The sequence below is a fragment of the Bufo bufo genome, chromosome 4 (genome assembly GCF_905171765.1).
Source record: "Bufo bufo chromosome 4, aBufBuf1.1, whole genome shotgun sequence".
Lineage (NCBI taxonomy): Eukaryota > Metazoa > Chordata > Amphibia > Anura > Bufonidae > Bufo > Bufo bufo.
Window position 1 is genome coordinate 12,225,663 of NC_053392.1, and position 17,310 is coordinate 12,242,972.

The 17,310-nt window shown below is 45.8% G+C and overlaps 1 protein-coding gene across 1 annotated transcript in view; it reads left to right on the plus strand.

Annotated features, from left to right (window-relative positions):
• LOC120998306 (oocyte zinc finger protein XlCOF7.1-like) overlaps nucleotides 1-17,310 on the plus strand; it is a 1,981,422-nt gene that overhangs the window by 1,293,191 nt on the left and 670,921 nt on the right. The gene's annotated exons all lie outside the window — the stretch shown is intronic.

Genomic DNA, 17,310 nt, shown 5'->3' on the forward strand with positions numbered 1-17,310 from the left:
TATTTCACAAGTCATCCGACTGTCTTTGTAAATTACAATACCTTATATGAGAAATCTCCGACACTAGTGATTCATGGTTCAGCCATGGAGGTAAGGTGTTGATTGCATTTGCATTACTGATGTTATTAGGTGTAATTAATACTGCATCAGGAGAGGTGTTAGGACAGCATTGTAAGTGCAGTGTATATTGCCGGAGATTTCTTTACAAGCCATTCTAATTGAGAAAGCAATTCAGATGACCAGTGAAAAAAATTACATGTCCAGTTGCTCTGATTTATTACTACTGATATATCATAAATCTGACCTAGATGAATGAAGACCTCCACAGACCGCCAAGGAAGATATGAGATATATAACGGGCTGTGCATGATCTCTATGGAGAGTAGAGGCAATAAAAGCTCCATTGAAGAGACCAATAGACAGTAAGGCCTCATTTACACTTTTGTATTTCGGTCGGTATCTTGTATCAGTATCTGTAAGCCGTAACAGGGAACGGAATAAAACAGAGAAAAGTTTAATGGAAAGTCTTCCAGGGTCGGGAGCTACTCCTAGTTTTATCCTAAAAATACTGGTGTAAGATACTGACCAGAATACACAAGTGTGAATGAGGCAAAGAGAAGGAAATGAAGAAAATAGGAAGATCTGGGTTTTTAACAAATTATTGTCAACTCAATTTGTTATTTTTCACCATCACCTTTATCTTGATATATTGTATTAATGAAGATCAAATACCCATTCCATATGTCCACATAGGTTACATAAAAGTCTACAGGAGGTGTCCTTCCGTTTCTCACTGTCTCCCTCTGGATTCTCCTGCAGTGCTGGCGGAGGTATGAATACGGTAAGAAGCAAGGTCCATGGGGACAATCATCTTCACTGCTCTTACAGTAAACAACGCTCTTCTTCTTTTTCCTCATATCCACAATACTTTTCCTCCATGGATCCTGGTCACTGTTGACCTCAGGGAAATATAATTTGGCTCTTTGGCAGACCCAGGGTAATTCCACAGAAAAATATACTCTCATATAGGCTGTTTAATGCATGGAAACACTTCCCACATTCCAAACAAAATTTAGTTCCTTCTATGTGTAAATCTCAGATGAGTTTCAAATTCAGTTTTTATTTTCACATGAAGAAAATCAAAATGGCTTCTCTCCAGTGTGAACTCTCATGTGTAAGAAGACCTGACTTTTTAGTAAAACAGTCACCACATTTGAGAATATAAATGTTTTTCTTATGTGTGACATATCTGATGCATTTTGAGGGTCCCTTTATAAGAAAACATTTCACCACATTCTGCACATGAAAAACGGCTTCTCTCCTGTGTGAATTCTCTCATGATTAGCAAGCTTTGAATTATATATAAAACCTTTCCCACATTCTGAACAAGAATACGGCATCTCTCCTGGGTGAACTCTCTGATGTCTAGCAAGAATTTGATTATTTCTAAAACATTTCCCACATTCGGAACATGAAAATGGTTTCTGCCCCTGTGTGAATACTCTGATGACTAACAAGTCGTGACTTTTTTGGAAAACATTTGCCGCATTCTGAAGCATGAATACGACGTCTCTACGTGCGTGAATTCTCTCATGATTAGCAACTTTGATTTAGATTAAAACCTTTCCCCACATTCTGAACATGAATACGGCATCTCTCTCTGGGTGAACTCTCTGATGTCTAGCAAGATTTGATTTATTTCTAAAATATTTCCCACATTCGGAACATGAAATGGTTTCTTCTCCCCTGTGGTGAAGTACTCTGATGATTAACAAGTCGTGACTTTTTTGGAAAACATTTGCCGCATTCTGAACATGAATACGACGTCTCTCCTGCGTGAATTCTTTTGTGTCCATTTAGACCTGAGATGGTTTGTAAACTGTTTTCCCCCACATTCCTCACACTGAAACTTGTAGCCTCTTCGGGTCGGCCCGGTACTTGTGATAACAATCTGTGATTGGTCAGGAGAAGGTTCCTTATGATTAGGAGCATTATATGACAGATCTGGTCTGTGAAGTCCTGGATGGACATTACAGGTAAAGAGGTTTTCTCTCTTGAAGAGCACAGCCCGATATCTTCATCTTCTCCTTTTTAATTTAGTGATAACCTGAAGTTTTCCCTCAGAGTTCTTACTGGATTTTCTGTTAGGATTAAAAAGACATTTTGTGTTTTATTTCCAAACAGTAAAGAAGACAATTCTAGAAGCTTCCTATCAGGCTTGTGCAGTTTTTTGATGTAGTTTTTATGTCAAAAGGAAGGAGAAGTACAAGTCCATCCTTTATAATCCTCATTTATATGAATCCTTTCTTGCTTTGGCACAAAATACTGAATAAAAACTGAAATAAAATAAAAAAACATCTGTGGTCGTGTCCTTATAATTATAATGGATGGATGATAAAGTCCAGGACTCTGCTCTAACACTCACCGATCACTTCTATACATAAATCTGAGAATCCCACCTTCTCTGACAATCAGGCCTGTCCTCTGCCCGCACAGTTGGTCCTTAGATATCAAGGTGGGAATGATTTTATTACAATAACCTAAACTCTTCGTGAACGCCTATTTTAGACCTTACAGGGATTGTCCACTCCTTTTATAATTAATAGCCTATCCTCAGGCTGGGCCTCCATATCTGATTGTCAGGGGTCCCACACACCTTTGATATGTCCATCCATTGTGCTTTGACAGAGCTGGTTCCGGTAGTGCTGCTACTACTGAGATGAATGGAAGCAGCACTGCAGTAACCGCTTCGCCACAGACTGAGCAGTTTAGTTCCAGCGCTGACTTCCTGCACCGGAACTACTGCAGAACACTGATCAGCAGGGGACAAGGTGTTGGATCCCCACCAATCAGATAGTGAAGGTCTATCCTGAGAACAGGTCATCATTTGTAAAGGAATAGACAATCCCTTTTATTTGTTGTAATTTCTTTTAGATTTATTTTTCAGAAAATAGCAATAGATAAAAAGTGTTCAATCCATGAAAGTAATACAATTCATATACATCTATAAACATTCTCAAAGCACAAGTCACTGAAATGTAATGCCAATTTCTCATACAAACCAGTCGGACTAAGTCAGATGACTAGCAAAAGGTCTTCAAGAAAAAAAAAATAACAAGTCCAGTTCTTCTGACTTATCACTTACTGATATACCATGACCAAGATGAATGAGAACCTTCACAGAAAGCTCCGTAAGGGTTGTGGCTGTACCAGGTTACTACAGCACAGCTGCCCCTAACTTTAATGCAGCTGAGCTGCAGTAACCCAGCAGGGCCACTGCACTTTGAACGGCGCTGTGTTTCCTATTTCATTAAAGGTGCAAGATCCTTCAAGGAACAGCTGACCGTGAAGGAGTGGCAATCAGACCTTTACCCGATCAGATAAGTAGCCTGGAAAACCCCTTAAGTGGTTAAACTGAGTTCCTCAGACCCTGGACATCACAGCAGCCGTTCATCGCAGCCCCGGCGTGCCTCCAAAACCTGATGCTAAGCCGAGTGCCAGCCTGGAGCATGAGAGGATGGAGAGAAGATCTGGGGAGAGGACTTCTCCTGCACTGTACACAGCGATGGACTGGCCATCGGAGTACCGGGAGAATCCCGGTGGGGCCGATCGAATTATGGGCCGGCCAGGGCCGCCATCAGGGGGGTAAAGCTCCAGTAACAGCAGGCAGTGTGGGGGCGGCGCTCACTCACTGACGTCACACGCCTGCTCCTCCCACTAGGCGGCGCAGGCGCGTGACGTCAGTGAGTGAGCGCTGCCGCCCGCACTTGTTACTGGAGGCTGGAGGCGGGAGCTGAATGTATGTAAGGTACTGTAGTAAAGAGATGAGATGAGCTCATGAGCGCTGTGTTAATATTAAAGTTACTGTCTGCAGCCGGATACCGATTATTAATGTATACCTACTGTGAGTGGCGGGGAGGGGGATCTATGGTGACGGCACTGTTATAGGGAGGGGGATCCGTGGGATGGCACTGTTATGGGGGGGGATCTGTCATGTGGATGACACTTATGGGGGGGGGGGTCTGTGGATGACACTTATGGGGGGGATCTGTGGATGGCACCATATGGAGGGGGATCTGTGGATGACACTGTTATGGAGGGGGGATCTGTGGATTGGCACCGTTATGGAAGGGGATCTGTGGATGGCACCGTTATGGAGGGGGATCTGTGGATGGCACCGTTATGGGGATCTGTGGATGATACATACCGTATATAACATCTTATGCTATATGTTTTTACTTATGTTTTTTTTTTAGTGTGTTTGGGAAAAACAAAGTGGGCCGGTCTGGCTGAAGTCCCAGGGCCACTTTTATTGTCCCAGTCCAACCCTGACTGTACATAACACAGGGGTCACTGCCCGGAGTGCTACTTTACTGCAGCTGTAAGGTGGAGCCTCACCTGAAGAAACCTCCCAATTCCCTTCCTCCATTCATTACTCCATACCTGTGGTCACATGGACTGGAATGTCCTCCTCCACCTCACTCTTACACGGGGGATCGCCCATCATCCGTTCTTCTTCATCCTCCACTTTAATATCAGTCACACTTCTTCCCCAGATTTGTCATCTGTAACAATTCAGTACAATACAGCAGACAGGTGGGAAATCTAACAGATCCACATAAGAGACCCCCACCATCTATGACCCCTCTATGACTGCATGACCCCCCCTATATAGATGTGTATAGGGCACAGCTCCATCTACCTGATGGTTCTCTGGGAGCATTCTCCTCTGGACAGTCCTGAGAATACAGAGGACGGGGGACATCTCTCGGGGGGATTTCTTTCTATGAGTCCATCTGTAAGAAACACACAGGACAGGAGAGATTACTACATGTGATGATGAGATGATGGGAGCAGCATCCAGGTGACCCTCAATGCAGACAGATTTCCTTACACTGATGAGGCGCCCAATAAATCCATCTCCTCTTCTTCAACCTTAACCTCAGCCTTAATATCAATCAGATTTTCATTCTAAACAAGAAAAATGTAAATTCATCTTGGTCCAATCAGTTTATGGTCAGATTCTGGTGAGACATCAGCTCCATCTACCTGAAGGTTCTCTGGGAGCTTCTCCTCTGGACAGTCCCTGGGAATACAGAGGACGGGGACATCTCTCGGGGGGATTTCTTTCTATGATTCCATCTGTATGAAACACACAGGGACAGAAGAGATGATTACATGTGACCGTGAGATGATGGGATGTAGTATCTATGTGATTCTTTACACTTTTATAATCAGGACGATCTCCTCTTACCTGGTGATGTCAGAGGCTGTGGGAGCCTCCATCATGGCCTCCTTGTACAGATCCTGGTGTCCTTCTATATACTCCCGACTCCTCCATGGAGAAATAGACCGCCACATTCCTGACACCTTACAGGAACCTGACTACACAATGACACCGTCATCACCCAGACCCCTCCAGTGCTGTTACCGGAGAATTTCCCAGCATTCCCAGCAGTGTCACCTCTCCAGTCAGCAGCTCCATCATCTTGTGGGAGAGTTCTAGGATCTTCTGCTCATGTATCAGGGGGGGAGGCTCTGTGATGGGGGTCCTGCTCCACCTTCCTGACTCATGGATGATGGGAGTCCCCCCGATGTCTTCTTCACTATGGTGTAATCCTGTGGATGGAGAGAGACACTTAGGGAAAGAAATTCCTTCCTGACCTCCAGATCTACACTCAGATACCCTCCCTGGATCATGGCCCCATCTCCAGTAATCTAGTCACTAGAAGCTGGAATATTATTACCCTCCAGACCCCTTCTGGACTCTTCTAGAGAATCCCCCATGACTCCTTTCCTCTGGCAGAGAGCTCCATAGTCTCACACTGCTCTTACAGTAAAGACTCCTCTTCTATGTTTGGTCGAGAAACCTTCTTTCCTCTAGACGTAGTGGAGGCCTCCTTGTTATGTCCAGTATCACTAGATGCAGACTAGTGGTAGAAATCCTCCCTCCAGGCCACACTCCCGGCCATCTCCTCCTCTGCTTCCTCTCCTCCTGGGTACAACGTGCCAACTTACCTTCTCATGGATCCTACAACATGATTATTGGTCTCCATGATACAAACCGATTCCCAAAAAAGTGGGACACTATACAAATCGTGAATAAAAACTGAATGCAATGATGTGGAGGTGCCAACTTCTAATATTTTATTCAGAATAGAACATAAATCACGGAACAAAAGTTTAAACTGAGAAAAAATGTACCATTTTAAAAGGGAAAAAATATGTTGAATCAGAATTTCATGGTGTCAACAAATCCCCAAAAAGTTGGGACAAGGCCATTTTCACCACTGTGTGGCATCTCCCCTTCTTCTTACAACACTCAACTGACGTCTGGGGACCGAGGAGAACCAGTTTCTCAAGTTTAGAAATAGGAATGCTCTCCCATTCTTGTCTAAATACAGGCCTCTAACTGTTCAATCTTCTTGGGGCCTTCTTTGTAGCACCTTCCTCTTTATGATTGCGCCAAATGTTTCTATAGGTGAAAGATCTGGACTGCAGACTGGCCATTTCAGTAACCCCGGATCCTTCTCCTACGCACCATGATGTTGTTGATTGATGCAGAATGTGGTCTGGCATTATCTTGTTGAAAAATGCAGGGGTCTTCCCTGAAAGAGTATGACGTCTGGATGGGAGCATATGTTGTTCTAGAAACCTGAATATAGTTTTCCTGCATTGATGGTGCCTTTCCAGACATGCAAGCTGCCCATGCCACACGCACTCATGCAAGCCCATACCATCAGAGATGGCAGGCTTCTGAACTGAGCGTTGATAACAACTTGGGTTGTCCTTGTCCTCTTGGTCCGGATGACATGGCGTCCCAGATTTCAAAAAGAACTTCGAATCGTGACTCGTCTGACCACAGAACAGTCTTCCATTTTGCCAGACTCCATTTTAAATGATCCCTGGCCCAGTGAAAACGCCTGAGCTTGTGGATCTGCTTAGAAATGGCTTCTTCTTTGCACTGTAGAGTTTCAGCTGGTAACGGCGGATGGCGCGGTGGATTGTGTTCACTGACAATGGTTTCTGGAAGTATTCCTGAGCCCATTCTGTGATTTCCTTTACAGTAGCATTCCTGTTTGTGGTGCAGTGTCGTTTAAGGGCCCGGAGTATCACGGCATCCAGTACGGTTTTACCGCCTTGACCCTTACACACAGAGATTGTTCCAGATTCTCTGAATCTTTGGATGATGTTATGCACAGTTGATGATGATAGATGCAAAGTCTTTGCAATTTTTCGCTGGGTAACACCTTTCTGATATTGCTCCACTATCTTTCTGCGCAACATTGTGGGAATTGGTGATCCTCTACCCATCTTGGCTTCTGAGAGACACTGCCACTCTGAGAAGCTCTTTTTATACCCAATCATGTTGCCAATTGACCTAATTAGTGTTAATTGGTCTTCCATCTCTTCGTTATGCTCAAATTTACTTTTTCCAGCCTCTTATTGCTACTTGTCCCAACTTTTTTGGGATTTGTTGACACCGTGAAAATTGGAATCAACGTATTTTTCCTTTAAAATGATACATTTACTCGGATTAAACGTTTGATCTGTCATCTACGTTCTATTACAAATAAAATATTGACATTTGCCATCTCCACATCATTGCATTCAGTTTTTATTCACAATTTGTTTAGTGTCCCAACTTTTTTGGAATCCGGTTTGTACATCACTGACCATACAGGTGGCTGATCTTCAGGTTCTCCATCACTTGGAAGGTCTGGAGGCCGTTCTCCTGGACCCTGGACTCTTCCTATCACTTCCTATGATGGATTCTCCTTCCCGATGTCTGACTTGTTACAGAATACAATAAAGAGGAGAGAAATCTAGAAAAGTTTACCTCTCCGCTCAGCAGGGAGATGATCTCCAAGGTGAGGTCTAATATTCTTCTGCTGATCTCCTTCCTGTCCATCCTTGGTGGTCATTCAGGAGAAGAGGAGAGACCTGGAGGAGCTGGAGGCTTCTAGTACTGGCAGGCGCCTTTATGAGGAGAGGAGAGGCTGGAAATCCTCCAGGGACAAGAGCATTAGTGAGACCCAGAACCGCACTTACTGCTCCTGGAGAGACCCCGCTTCTCAGAGCCCCCAGCACCGGGGATAAAGGGGGATTCTGGAGAAATGGCTGATACCAGAGAGAAGAAGAGGCTCCAGACACCACAGCAGTGACTACCGACCAGGACCTGCTCTGTATCTGCTGCACTGCAAGAGCTGAAGGACCTGGGATGACGTCACTGTTATGTGATCAGGAGGGCGGAGCTCAGCAGTGGAGAGAAGTGGTAGAGAAGGACCTGGGATGACGTCACTGTCATGTGATCAGGAGGGGGTGGGGCTCAGCAGTGGAAAGTATAAGTGGTGGTGAAAGACCTGGGATGATGTCACTGTCATGTGATTAGGAGGGGGTGGAGCTAAGCAGTGGAGAGGATAAGTGGTGGTGAAAGACCAGTGATGATGTCACCATCATGTAACATAGTTCGGCCTGGTTTCTCATCACTATTTAGTTTTCCATTCTTCTGATCCGTCAGAACAGAAAAATAAAGAAAAAAACGGATTCTGTATTTAAAGGTTCCGTTATGCTTAGTTATGCACAGTTTGGAATCCGTGTTAGTAATTTCCACATGCAGGACTTTATTTCTGTCCCCCGTAGCTGTGTATGTAGTATCATCATATGATCTATGACACCAGGATTTAGAAGGACATCTGTTCATAGAGATTCATTAGAAACCCGACTTTAGTTATTTCAGGGGAGTTAGAAGAACTTTGACTTTAAATGAAAGAATCCCTCGACTGTTATTAGAATGATTTATAAAAAAATATAGGGAATGTCACTGTGGTATTTTGGATTTGGAAACATTAGACAGGAGAGGCCCTGCTGCCGCTTTGTGACTCTAGATAACTTCTGCCTGATCACACGTCCCCGTGAGGTCAACGATCCATTTGGATATCTTCTCTATCAACTTTCGATGTTCTTTTCTGAGCCTACAATGTTGATCACGGTTATTGGTGAATCAGGGTTCCACGCCAGAGAGGGAGTGTGAGAAAGAGAGACCTCATCCAAGGGAGGTCAATGGATGAAATTAAATGTTTGATCGAGCGGAAAAACTGGGACAAATTATTGAAGCCGAAGCTTACAAGTGAAGGAGGTGGCGCGCATCAATTAAAGAAGAATTTTTTAAATTGAATTCCCTGTCACCTATGCAGAGCAGGGGTTTGTATACGGCAAAATTGGTAAAATGTCACCTGACAATGTAACAGATGATTTTTTTAAATTTAAGTCCCTGTCACCTATTCAGAGCAGGGGTTTAAACTTGGCAAAAATGGACCTGTGTAAAGTTGGCACCCCATGTTCTTAAATTTCAAAAAGAAATACACCATTCGTTTGTGCTGCGTTTGTGCTGCAAAAATGAACGTTTGCGCCGCTTTGGTTTCCGAGATATTGCACGCTTGATTTTCTGAAACCCCGCCCACTTTCCACCCCATGTTTTTAACCCTGACCCTAGACCCCCCGGGTGTGCTGCAGCTTGTCCCCCTCCCGCCCCCCACAACTTTTTTTGGGGCACAAGCATGTTATTTTTTAATTTTTTTCTGCGTACGCTGACTGTGGCCGGGACTCTTAGCGTCTGGGCCACTGTTAGCGCATCGCACACCCCACCGCTGATTAACTTCGGACGGTTGATCAGCGAGTTTGAATTTAAAAAAATAATAATTTCACATTTTTGGGCCTTTTTAAAAAAAAATTTTGTCTGTTAGGTTTAGGGTAAGTTCGCGAACACCCGTCCCCCCACACACAACGCACACCAAATAAAGTTTATCACGCACAACACACACTCCCCTATGGCCCTCCGGATGTTCTCGGCTGAGGAGGCATACACCCAGCTTGCCTCCGAGTCCGAGAGCCCCAGTGAGGACGAGGATGACTCCACTTTCCTTTTGTCATCTGCAACCTCCTCATCATCTAGCGATGATGATGAGACCCCAAGGCGGCGGAGACGCCACCAGGCGGAGCAAGGGGACCGCCATGCTAGGGACCCTGTGGCCCACACAAGTACGAGAAGCTCTGGGGCTCGTACTAGTTTTCCAGCCCACCAGTTAAGTCCACCTGAGCCCCCTACCGGTGAACTTGTCTGGTGTACCCCAGAGCGTTTTGAGCCCGTGATTCCTGATTTTGTTGGCCAACCAGGAATCCAGATTCCCACAGTGGGCTTCACTGAATACCACTACTTTTTTTCAGTGACCACTTTGTGAATCTGATGTTGGAGCAGACGAACCTGTACGCCCAACAGTTCGTTGCTCAACACCCGGGCTCCTTTTTGGCTAGGGCCGGTGGCTGGACTCCGGTCAGTGCAGCCGAGATGAGGACATTTTGGGGGCCTCGTGCTGCATATGGGCCTAGTCAAGAAACCTAGTGTCAGGCATTACGTCCTCTAACAGACCCCACTCTACAGTACGGCCATGACACGTACCAGGTTTGAGGCCATCCGGAAATGCCTGCATTATGCAGATAATGCAGCATGCCCCCCCAAGGTGATCCTGCCTATGACTGTCTGTACAAAATCAGGCCGGTCATCGATCACTTTGGGGCCAAATTTGTACAGGGCTATGTGCCTGGAAGGGAGGTCGCGGTTGATAAGTCTCTCATTGCTTTCAAGGGGAGACTAATTTTCCGCCAGTATGTTTCCCTCTAAGCGGGGGAGGTATGGCGTGAAGCTGTACAAACTTTGTGAGAGTACCTCAGGGTACACTTACAAGTTTCGTGTGTATGAGGGGCGAGATTCCCGTATTCAACCCCCAGAATGTCCCCCCACTCTTGGTGTTAGCGGGAAACTTGTGTGGGACCTTATGCACCCACTGCTAGATAAGGGTTACCACTTGTACGTGGATAACTTTTATACTAGTATCCCCTTGTTTCCAGTCCCTCGCCGCCAGATCCACGTCCGCTTGTGGGACCGTGCGGAAAAATCAATGCGGCCTCCCTACCCACCCCCTCTAGGTACCTATCCCCAGGGGTGAGACCCGTGCCCTTACCAGTGGAAACCTGTTGCTGGTCAGGTATAAGGACAAGAGGGATGTCCTTGTACTATCCACAATTCACGGTAACGGCATCACCCCTGTCCCTGTGCGAGGTACCGCGGCAACGGTCCTCAAGCCCGATTGCATTGTCGACTGCAATCTGTATATTGGAGGAGTTGATCTCTCTGATCAAGTCCTCAAGCCATATAACGCCATGCGCAAAACCCGGGCATGGTACAAAAAAGTTGCGGTCTGCTTGGTGCAGGTTGCCTTGTACAACTCTTTCCAGGTGTGGTCCCACATACTGGAAAGAAGGGACGGACCCAAAAAAGGTGTAGAGTGTGTCACAGGAAGGAGATACGGAAGGACACCACAACTCAGTGTGACACGTGCCCGATCATCCGGGCCTCTGCATTATTGGTTGCTTCAGGGAGTACCACACTTCCATGGAGTACAAAATTTATGTTCCCCTTCCCCAATTTAGCCACTGACAATCGGATAAAAAACTATGGTTCTCAGACTTGAGACACTAAAACGAAAAAAATATTTTATAAAAATATTTAGTAAAACTAAAATAAATAAAAAAAGTAGACATATTAGGTATCGCCGCGTCCGTAAGAATCTACTCTATAAAAATACCCCATGACCTAACCCCTCAGATGAACACGGTCAAAAAAATAAAATAAAAAACGGTGCAACGTTCGAAGTTGATCAGCGGTGGGGTGTGCGATGCGCTAACAGTGGCCGGACGATAAGAGTCCCGGCCACAGTCAGCGTATGCAGAAAAAAAATAAATAATATGCTTGTGCCCCAAAAAAAGTTGTGGGGGGGGGGCGGGAGGGGGGCAAGCTGCAGCACACCTGGGGTGTCTAGGGTCAGGGTTAAAAACATGGGGTGGAAAGTGGGCGGGGTTTCAGCAAATCAAGCGTGCAATATCTCGGAAACCAAAGCGGCACAAACGTTAATTTTGCGGCACAAACGCAGCACAAACGAATAGTGTATTTATTTTTGAAATATAGGAACATAGGGTGGAAAGTGGGCGGGGTTTCATCAAATCAAGCACGCATTATCTCGGAAACCAAAGCGGGCGCAAACATTCATTTTTGCAGCACAAACCAGCACAAACACAGCACAAACGAATGGTGTATTTCTTTTGAAATTTAAAAACATGGGGTGGAAAGTGGGGCGGGGTTTCAGAAAATCAAGCGCGCAATTTCTTGAAACCAAAGCGGCGCAAACGTTCATTTTGCAGCACAAACGCAGCACAAACGAATGGTGTATTTCTTTTTGACTTTTAAGAACATGGGGTGGAAAGTGGGCGGGGCTTCAGAAAAATCTAATGCGCAATATCTCAGGAACCGAACCGGCACAAACGTTCATTTTGCGGCACAAACCAGCACAAACGCAGCACAAACGAATGGTGTATTTCTTTTTGAAATTTAAAAACATGGGGTGGAAAGTGGACGGGGTTTCAGAAAATCAAGCGCGCAATATCTCGGAAACCAAAGCGGCGCAAACGTTCATTTTTGCAGCACAAACCAGCACAAACAAATGGTGTATTTCTTTTTGAAATTTAAGAACATGGGGTGCCAACTTCACACAGGTATGTTAAGGTCCTTTAATCTTTCCTGGTAAGTTTTATCCTGCAATCCATGGACCAGTTTAGTAGTTCTTCTCTGAACTCTCTCCAAAGTATCAGTATCCTTCTGGAGATATGGTCTCCAGTACTGAGCACAATACTCCAGATGAGGTCTCACTAGTGCTCTGTAGAGCGGCATGAGTACCTCCCTCTGTCTACTGGTAATGCCTCTCCCTATACACCCCAGCATTCTGCTAGCATCTCCTGCTGCTCTATGACATGGTCTGCCTACCTTTAAAGTCTTCTGAAATAATGACCCCTAAATCCCTTTCCTCAGATACTGAGGTTAGGACTGTATCACTGAGGAAGGGTGTTTTGCCACTGGGTCCCTAAATGTTTGTCAGCAGATCAAAATTGTGCAGCCCTCCCAGGGAATTATGCAGGATTTTTGGCAGGATTCTGATGCTTTCCTTTCTTGACGGTTTTCCAGAGTGCAGAAGTGGTCATCCAAGGTTATGCATTTCTATCCTCTGGGATAAAGGTAGGATACTGCTTGTGGTCTACCTTCCAAATTGGTCTACTACCACAGTTGTGCATTATACAAACTGTCTGATTTGGGCTTTGATGTGCTGGATCATCCTCCATTTTTGCCTGATCTAGCACCCTCTATCTCCTCTGTCTAACAGACTATCTATTTTCTAATTTGATTAATCACCTGTCAAGGGTAATAGGGAGGGGTAACACCCCCAATGTCAGCCATAAGCCCCCCAATGTCAGCCATAAGCCCCCCATTAGCCCCTCATGTCAGCCATAAGCACCCCATTAGCCCCTCATGTCAGCCATAAGCCCCCCATTAGCCCCTCGTGTCAGCCATAAGTCCCCATTAGCCCCTCGTGTCAGCCATAGGCCCCCCATTAGCCCCTCATGTCAGCCATAAGCCCCCCATTAGCCCCTCATGTCAGTCATAAGCCCCCCATTAGCCCCTCATGTCAGCCATAAGCCCCCCATTAGCCCTTCATGTCAGCCATAAGCCCCCCATAAGCCCCTCATGTCAGCCATAAGCCCCCCATTAGTCCCTCATGTCAGCCCCATGTCCCCCAGGTCAGCCATCAGCCCCCAGTGCAAATAAAAAACAAAAAACAAAAAAAAACACTTACCTATCACGGTCGGCGTGACTATCACATACGTGACGCAGAGGAGGGAACAAGGAAGGGCCCTGCCCAAGTGAGAGGGAAGGTGGTGACCCCTGACTCACCTAGCGGCTGGCACCTGGCTGCCCTGACGTCCCTAGACGGGTTCCTCACCCGTACGCCGATCACGTGCCTAAAGCCCTGGCTTTCCCTAAGCTGAGCCCTAGATAGTGAACAGGGCGGTGGGAACACTAGTCCGCACCACTAGCTCTAAAGGAAAACACCAAGGGAAGGACAGACAATACAAACTCAACATATAATCCCAGGTGGGCAACAACAGGAGACAACAAGAAGCCCAACAGGGATCCGGAGGGTAGCACTCTGGAACGACAACCAGGATTCACAACTCCAGTGGGTCAGTATAGATGTCCAGGCAGGAAGCTCTATAACTGGCAACTAGAGAAGTGTGAGGGGAGAATATAAGGAGGTTGGGAGTGGCAGACAAGAAACAGCTGAGGAGGAGAAGCTACGGATCCCTGATTGAGACAAAAAGGATAGCAAGGCAAACACATAAAACAATCACTAAGAAACAACGTGATCTTTAGATATAGAGCGCGCAGCCACCCGCTGCGACCTCCTGACCCCGGGTATAACGGAGTCAGATGTGGCTCTTGATACCCTCGTGACAGTACCCCCCCCTTTCACGAGGGCCTCCGGACACTCAGGACCAGGTCTCTCCGGATGAGAGGTATGGAAAGCCTGAATTAACCTGTTGGCATTTACCTCTGACGCTGGAACCCACATTCTTTCCTCGGGACTGTAACCCCTCCAATGCACCAGATACTGAAGAGAGCGGCGGACCCGACGAGAATCAACAATTCTGGCTATTTGAAACTCCAGATTACCATCCACAATAACAGGAGGAGGTGGCAGTGGTGATGGTTCTAGAGGTGGAACATACTTCTTGAGTAACGATTTATGGAAGACGTTATGGATCTTAAAAGTCTGAGGTAGCTCCAGGCGAAAAGCCACAGGGTTAATGACGGCTACTATTTTATAAGGACCAATGAACCTAGGGCCCAGTTTCCAAGAGGGAACCTTCAACTTAATATTCCTAGTAGACAACCACACATAGTCATTCACTCCTAGGTCCGGACCTGGCGACCGTTTCTTATCGGCCATGCATTTATATTTACCACTCATCTTTTTCAAGTTAACTTGCACCTTCTGCCATACCGATGAAAGAGATGAAGAAAACCTTTCCTCTTCGGGAACCCCAGAAGACCCCCCCTCTTTGAAAGTACAAAATTGGGGATGAAAACCATATGCACCAAGGAATGGTGACTTGCCAGTGGACTCCTGATAATGATTATTTATGGCAAACTCAGCTAACGGTAAATATGATGACCACAACTCTTGGTTTTCAGACACAAAACACCTTAAATATGTTTCTAGGTTTTGGTTGGTACGCTCAGTCTGTCCATTCGACTGAGGATGGAAAGCTGAGGAAAAGGACAAGTGTACCCCCAAACGGGAACAAAAAGCTTTCCAAAACTTAGAAATAAACTGGGGTTCCCCGATCCGAAACCACATCGGAAGGGACCCCGTGAAGCTTCACGATTTCACTGATAAACACCTGAGCAAGAGTTTTAGCATTAGGAAGTGCGGGTAGCGCAATAAAGTGTACCATTTTGCTAAACCTGTCTACTACTACCAAGATAACTGTTTTACCCGCCGACAACGGTAAGTCAGTGATGAAATCCATTGACAGATGTGTCCATGGCCTATTGGGGATAAAAAGTGGCAATAAAGACCCTGCTGGACGTGTATGAGAGACTTTCGCGCGTGCACAAGTAGAACAAGTAGACACGAAATCCATTACATTCTGACGCAACCTTGGCCACCAAAAACAACGAGATAATAGCTCCAAGGTTGCTTTACTACCCGGGTGCCCAGCAAGTGCCGAATTATGATGTTCTTTAAATAATTCAAGACGCAGGTTTAACGGTACAAACAATTTCTCTGAGGGGCAAGAGGCCGGGGGCGTCCCCCTGGGCCTCTAACACCTTTCCCTCTAGAACAGAGTGTACAGCAGAGACAACCACTCCTCTTTGTAAAATAGGTACCGGATCACTAACATTACCCCCTCCAGGGAAACTACGAGATAGCGCGTCTGCCTTGGTATTTTTTGCCCCAGGACGATAGGTGATTACAAAGTTAAATCTGGTAAAGAATAGCGACCACCTAGCTTGTCTAGGGGTGAGACGTTTAGCCGATTCTAGGTACAGAAGGTTTTTGTGATCCGTAATCACCGTGACGGGGTGGATTGCTCCCTCTAAGAAGTGACGCCACTCTTCAAGCGCCAGTTTAATCGCCAACAGTTCCCTATTTCCAATATCATAGTTCTTCTCTGCAGAAGATAATTTTTTGGAAAAGAAAGTGCAAGGGCGCCATTTGCCAGGAGACGGACCCTGAGACAATACAGCTCCCACTCCCACCTCTGACGCATCTACCTCGACAATAAAAGGCTGGGAGACATCAGGTTGAATTAGAACAGGTGCCGAGGTAAACCTCTCTTTTAGAGAGGAAAATGCATTTTTAGCGGCGTCAGACCATTTGGAAAAATCCGTCCCCTTCCTAGTCATGTCGGTAAGGGGTTTAACGATCACTGAATAATTTTTAATGAACTTTCTATAGAAATTTGCGAAACCCAAAAACCGTTGTAGGGCTTTAAGGTTCTCAGGAAGATCCCAATCTAAAATTGCCTGGACCTTCCAGGATCCATACGGAAACCTGAAGCAGATAATAGATATCCCAGGAACTGTATTTCCTGAACGGCGAAGACACATTTTTCAATTTTCGCATATAATTTATTCGTCCGTAGGACCTGCAGTACTTGCCTGACATGCACCTCATGTGTTTTCAGATCAGCCGAATAAATTAAGATATCATCTAGGTATATGACTACAAACCTGCCGATGAGATGACTAAAAATATCATTAACGAAATGTTGGAAGACAGCGGGGGCATTGGTCAGACCGAAAGGCATAACTAGATTTTCATAATGCCCCTCAGGGGTGTTAAAAGCTGTCTTCCACTCATCCCCTTCCCTGATACGAATCAGATTGTAGGCCCCCCTAAGATCAAGTTTGGAGAACCACCTAGCACCCGCAATCTGATTAAAAAGGTCAGGAATGAGAGGAAGAGGGTATGGGTCTCGGATGGTTATCTGGTTTAGCTCACGGAAATCTAGGCAAGGACGCAGGCCCCCATCTTTCTTTTTAACAAAGAAAAACCCTGCAGCCACGGGTGAAGAAGAGGGTCTGATGTGTCCCTTAGCCAGACTCTCGGAGATATAATCTTTCATGGCTTGTCTCTCGGGACCCGAAAGATTATACAACCTGGACTTGGGCACCGGGAATCAGGTTAACCGGGCAATCATAAGGGTGATGAGGTGGTAGCTTCTGACAACCCTTTTCAGAAAAAACGTCCTCAAAGTCCGAAATAAATGTAGGTAGAGTAGCTATGGAGGCGATTAAGCAATTGTTATTTAAGCAATTCTCTCTGCAATGCTCACTCCACTCCAATATCTCCC